We start from the raw sequence: 6,388 nt of genomic DNA, 5'->3' as shown, positions 1-6,388 counted from the left end.
ACAGACACACACACACCCTCTTTGGAACTTCCTCTCGCCCCTGCACCACTCTCTGTCTCTGTAATCTCCTCCAGCCCCTACACCTTCGCTAGCCGTGTAATCTCCTGCAGCCCCTGCACTCCACCCTGTCTCTGTAACCCTCTACAGCCCCATACACACACACCTTCATTGGAACTTCCTCTAAACCCTGCACCCCTCCCTATCTCTAACCTCCTCCAGCCCCTACGTCCCATCCCTATATCTGTAACCTCCTGCAGTCACTACACCCCTCCCTACCTCTTACTTTCTCCAAATCTCGCTGTCTCTGTAATTTCTTCCAATTCTTCCTATTTCTGTAACCTCCTCCAGCCCCTACAACCCTCCCTAATTCTGTACCTCCTCCAGCCTCTAAACCCCTCCATATCTCTGTAAACTATTCCAGCCCCTACAACCTTTTGGGACCTCTGCACTCCTCTATCTTCACCAACCCAGCAACCCCTGAAACCCATTGCTCTACTATTGGCAGCCCTGCCTTCAGCTGCATTGGGCTTGGGACTCAAGAATTTCCCTCCTTAAGCCATTCTGCACATGCCTCTCACTTCTGTTTCTCTCTTCCCTTCAGTTGTTCCTTTAAAACATTCCTCTTCAACTGAGCTTCTGGTCACCCGTCCCAAGATTTTTCATTTGGCTTAGGATCAATTTCAGTCTGGTTTAAATTTCCGTGAGCAAATTAAGCCAGAACAGAGGGCCTTTCAGTGATTCAAACCAATGTCTGCTCACCCTAAACTGCGCACACTTGCTCTCTGCCCATACCTCGATTTTTTTTTATTTATTTATTTTTTTTATTTGAGTATCCAGTGCTGCTTTGGATAATAATACACATTTGGACATTTTTATGTCTTGGTGCTAATGCAGATTGCTGTCTCTGGCTCAGTGATGGTGCTCCTTGGAACAAGGAGTCCCTACAGCATGGAAGCAGAGTGGAATTCAGTCCATCAAGTCTACACTGACCCTCCAAAGGACATCCCACCCAGACCAACACCATCCCTGAAACCCTGCATTTCTCATGGTTAATCCGCTTAGCCTGCGCATCTTTGAACTGTGGGAGGAAACCCACGCAGACAGAGGGAGAATGTGCAGTCTTCAAGCAGACATTCGTCCAGGGGTGGAGTCGAGCCTGGGTCCCTGGCTCTGTGAGGCAGCAGTGCTAGCCACTGTGCCACCCCTATTTCAGATACCCTTTATTCCTTCCTGTCATTTGGATGTTGCTGGCTGGTCAGCATTTATTCTCCATCCTTCATTGCACAGAAATAGGTGGTGATGAGCTTCCTTCTTGAACCACGGTGGTCCTTGGAATATAGGAATGCACCCCAGTGCTGTGAGGAAGGGTGTTCCAGGATTTTGACCCAGTGACACTGAAGGAACGCCAATGAATTTCCAAGTCAGGATGGTGTGTGGCTTGGAGGGGGGATTTCAGGGGGTGGTGTTCCTGCCCTTGTCCTTCTAGATGAAAGTTATTGTGAGTTTGGAATATGCTGTCACAGGATCTTGACTGCATTTTGCATCTTGTAGATGGTACACACAGCTGCTACTGAGTGTCGGTGGTGGAGGGAGTGGATAGAGTGGAAACAGACCCTTCTGCCCAACTTGTCCATGCCAGCAAGGTTTTCCTAAACTAGTCCCATTTGCCCGCATTTGGCCCATATACCTCTAAACCTTCCCTTTTCATGTACCTGTCCAAATTTCTTTTAAATGTTGTAATTTTACCTGCCTCTATCACTTCCTCTGGCAGTTCCTTTCATATATGCACCACACTCTGTGTGAAAAAAGTTGCTCCTCACATCCCTTTTAAATCGTTCTGCTCTCCCCCTAAACCTATGCCCTCTAGTTTTGGACTCCCCTACACTGGAGAAAAGACCTTGGCTATTCATCCTATCCATGCCCCTCATGATTTTATTAACCTGGGCCCTGTTTTCAAGCTGTTTCTTCCTTCAATCGCCCAGTCCAAATAGTGTAAACCCAGTTGGACCTTTAAGTGCAGAATAATCGATTTTTCAAATACAGAAGTGGCCCTTTGACCCATCCATCGTGTACTACCTGAAACACTCTTATGACCTACACTGGACCCATTTATCCACACTAGACCCATAGCCTTGAATTATTACACTTTAATTTCTCATCCATGTACTTTTTAAAGGTTGTGAGGTAGAGTTGGATCATCTTTGATTTTTCTTTGATCTTATAAACTTTTATAAGGTCACCCCTCAGCCTGTGACACGCCAGGGAAAAAAGTCCCAGCATCTCCTTAAAACTCTAACCCCCCCCAGTGTTAGTAACATCCTTGTAAATCTTTTTTTGCACCCGTTCCAGTTTAATAACATCCTTCCTATAGCAGGGTGACCAGAGAATGAAAGATGTGGTGCCAATCAAGCGGGGGCTTTTGTCCTGGATGGTGTCAATCTTCTTGAGTATTGTTGGACCTGCATCCATCCAGGCAAGTGGGGAGTGTTCCATCACACTCCTGGCTTGTGCCTTGTTGAAGGTAGACAGGTTTTGGGGAGGCAGAGGGGCTGTGGAATGAAAAACTGCTACAGAAATCTAATCAGCACTTGTTTGACTGTTGTACTTAACCCTATTTATGACTGGATGTGGAAAATCACTGAGCTTGGGGAGGAACATAAATATCTGGAGTGAGAAAAAATCAAAGATGCTCCAACTCTACCTCACAACCTTTAAAAAGTACATGGATGAGAAATTAAGGTGTAATAACATTCAAGGCTATGGGTCTGGTGTGAATGTGGGTCCAGTGTAGGTCATAAGAATATTTTAGGTAGTACACGATGGATGGATCGAAGGGCCACTTTTGTATTTGAAAAATCGATTAATCTGCACGAAAAGGTCCAATTGGGTTTACACTATTTGGACTGGGCGATTGAAGGAAGAAACGGCTTGAAAACAGGGCCCAGGTTAATAAATCGTTTCTCAGCAATGAGTAGGCACTGAAACATCGAGAGAACTTACTTTATTTCTGAATGAACCCAGTGAAATGCACTCTGCCGTTCAGAAGTTGCTCAATGACCTGGGCGTTTGAAACAAGCCAAAGTTTTGTTGCAGACTCGCAGCTCTCCCATTGGTTGAAAGTTTGCTGCCGGCTTGGCCAATGGGAGGCGAGCCCTGCGCTCACCGCCTCCCTCTGGCTTTGTGCCGTGTCTCTCACGTTAAAATTTAACCCACTCACTCAAGGTACGCTCAAGCAGTTGCTGTTTAAGTCTGCCCAGACACAATTGTCTCTCTCGCAGGCACCAAGTCAGGACTGTCAACGAGCCACAGTGGGAGAGATTAGCACCCAGAGGTGAGTGAGTGAGTGCACTGGGCTACGCTGTCACAAGCGGCTCTGCCGCACTCCCAGAGGGTCAGTGCTAAGGGAATACTTCCCTGTGGAAGGGTCAGTACTGAAGGAGAGCTGGCACTGCCCAAGGGTCAGTATTGAGGGAATACTGCTCTGCCAGGGGGTCAGTATTGAGGGAATACTGCTCTGCCAGAGGGTCAGTATTGAGGGAGCACCACACTGTCAGAGTGTCAGTACTGAGAGGGTGCCTCACTCTCAGGTGGTTAGTATTGAGGGAGTACTGCCCTGCAGGAGGGTCAGTGCCAAGGAAGTATGGCAGTATCAGAGGGTCAGTGTTTCAAATGAGTCGTTTAACACTTTGCCCTCTTTGGTGAGTGTAACAGACAAATTGTGCCCTCAAAGTGGGTGATTTAGGACCATGACAAGGTGATGGGCTGGTGGGCAGTGGTGTTCTTCACTCTATGCTGTGGTCAGTATTAATCCCATAACCAATATCACTGTAAGGAACTGACAAATGATCAGATCACTGTAAATGCAAGCTGAATGTGCAGATTCTCCTGTTTTACAACAACAATAACTTGATTTCAGAAGCACAGCGGTGTCTGTAAAACTCGAGGAGGAACCTAATAAGGGGAAGTGCAAGAATATATTGACGTTATTATGTGTGCTTTCTGACTTTACAGAAGAGTGTATTAAACTTGAGAATCTTGTGTGACAGTGTGGATTTCTTGTCCCTAATGAGACAGAATCTCAAATTCCCCATCTCGCTGCCAAGAAGAGAAGAATTTTTACAAACGTGTTTGCGGTTGTGAAAGAAAAACGTCTTAGGAAACAGTGTTTTCTGCATAGAATCACCCAGTGTCTTTCCCACCTGACTGCACTCCTATCTTAAAAGGGGTCAATGTACCAGGAATTAGAAGAAACAGAAATGGGCTGTCTGGCCCACTGGAGCCTGCTACATAGGAATAGGAGGAGGCCATTCAGCTCCTGTGCTCTGTTGCACAGCAACTGGAAGTGCCCTTTCAGTTTGAGGCTATCCTGCACTCTCCAGCTGCACTCCAACGTATGATTTACCTTCAAATAGCCTGCGTCTGTGTGTGTCTGTTGGGGGTGGGGGGTAGTAATGAGATTAATCAGTTAGTGTGAGTTAAAGCAGCAGCCATGGATGCCAATTCCCCTTCCCCCTGTACAAGGGAACAGGGAGGTTAGGAGAGGGCCTCGATTTCCATCCAAAGTCCAACAAACCCCAGTGACTCCTGACTGGTTACTGTTTTGCAATGTACATCAGTTCATTGAGCCTGTTGGGGTGAGGTGGAGGCTGTCAAATTAATAATTAGCCTTTCCAAACATTTGCTGTTGCTTCTGCCCTGTTAGACTTCCAGACTGACACTCACAATCTGCCTGCCCAGCTATGGGATGTAGATTACAATGACCAGATCATCTGTTTATTGTTTGTTAAGTGTAATCAACTGAGGGAGAAATAATGGCCCCAGGAATCACAGGGAGATACTCCCCTGTCCTCTTTGAAACAGTGGCCTTAAGGGGAGATGATGGCCTAGTGGTATTGCTGGGCTGTTCATCCAGAAAGGCAGGTAATGTTCTGGGGACCTGGGTTTGAATCCTGTTGGTGGAATTTGAATCCAATTAAAATCTGGAATTAAGAGTCTAATGGTGACCAATTGTTGGGGAAAAAAATAACATCTGCTTCATTACTGTCTTTTAGGGAAGGAAACTACCATCCTTGGTCAGGCCTATCTGGGACTCCAGACCCACAGCAATGTGGTTGACCCTGGTAATCAGGGATGGGCAATTAAATGCTGGTCTAGCCAGTGACACAGTCACCCTGTGAGTGAATTTAAAGAAAAAATTTACAATCTGCCTGCAATCACAGATGGGATTTTGAACTGACTCTCCAACAGTGCAGCACAGACCTTCCAAAAGAGAGTCTGAAGAAGAGTCTTATTGGACTCAAACCATTAACTTTGATGGTGGCAGAGCTGCTGTGTTTTCAGCATGTTCTGTGGTCTTTAGATTCAACCTCTACAATTAAAGAAAGAGGTCATTCGGCCCATTGAGTCTGCACCAACCCACTGAAGAGCATACCATCCGGTTCCCACATTTACCATGGTCAATCCAATCTTAACTTACACATCATCTTTGACTGTGGGAGGAAACCAGAGTACCCACACGGGACTCACACAGACACTGGGAGGATGTGCAAACTCCACACAGGCAGTTACTTAAGGATGGAATTGAACCTGGTGTTATGAGGCAGCAGTGCTAACCACTAAGTTACCTGCCATCCCATGCTCTATACCTCCTGCTGTATTTTTGTCAACAGGGAACCACTCTGCAAAGCAAATATCTGGCTCACTGGTAAAGAAGGATGTAGTTGTGGGGAGATTCCTCACTTATTGTTTCAGATTCTTTTGTAATCAGATGTTGTTCGACGTGGCTAATGATTCATTGCCCCTGACAGCTCGAGCTTCTTCCAAACTCTTGCTTTGAAACATTCTCTGCTGGTGTTCAGAAAATGCCTCAGGGAAATAATCAGGTTTTGTTATTTTGGAGAGAAGTGATTTTGCCCATGATGCACACCCCAAAGCCATACTTTTCACAGCTCTCTTGCTCACCGATCCCATGCCACTTTGTGAAATTTGCTGCTTGCTTCAGAGACTCGTTCTGTGACAGCAATGTTCCTGGTTTGCATCCCGCCTACACCTCTCTCCCTGACCCCACAGGACAAGTGGTTTGAAATTCCAGTCTGAGATGCCTCGCTAACACCAGCAAGTACTTGGATCTTACCCAACACTCAAAAGCCTTAGTCACCATTATGTCAGCAACAGAGTGTAGGCAGAAAGCCAAGCAATTGTTTGCCCGAATCGAGATAGGGAACCAATGGTAATTGCCAATTCATGTGGTCTACAGTTAAACACACAGCTCAATGCGGTGCTGCCTCAGCGCTGACCCTCCGACAGTGCGGCGCTGCCTCAGCGCTGACCCTCCGACAGTGCGGCGCTCCCTCAGCGCTGACCGTCGGACAGTGCGGCGCTCCCTCAG

General features: G+C 46.7%; 1 protein-coding gene across 1 annotated transcript in view; it reads left to right on the top strand.

Annotated features, from left to right (window-relative positions):
• Positions 1 to 3,196: 3,196 nt before the first annotated feature.
• Positions 3,197 to 6,388, top strand: part of LOC109938209 (fructose-bisphosphate aldolase C-like) — a gene marked incomplete at its 3' end in the record, with an annotated part of 6,760 nt that continues 3,568 nt past the window's right edge. The window contains exon 1 of the mRNA XM_048621374.1: positions 3,197 to 3,331. The remainder of the gene's footprint in view (positions 3,332 to 6,388) is intronic.

Source organism: Rhincodon typus, unplaced genomic scaffold (genome assembly GCF_021869965.1).
Source record: "Rhincodon typus isolate 14 unplaced genomic scaffold, sRhiTyp1.1 hic_rhity00000597, whole genome shotgun sequence".
In the NCBI taxonomy this organism is placed as follows: Eukaryota; Metazoa; Chordata; class Chondrichthyes; order Orectolobiformes; family Rhincodontidae; genus Rhincodon; species Rhincodon typus.
The sequence above is the reverse complement of the archived record's forward strand: the minus strand, read 5'-3'. Positions and strand labels throughout refer to the sequence as shown.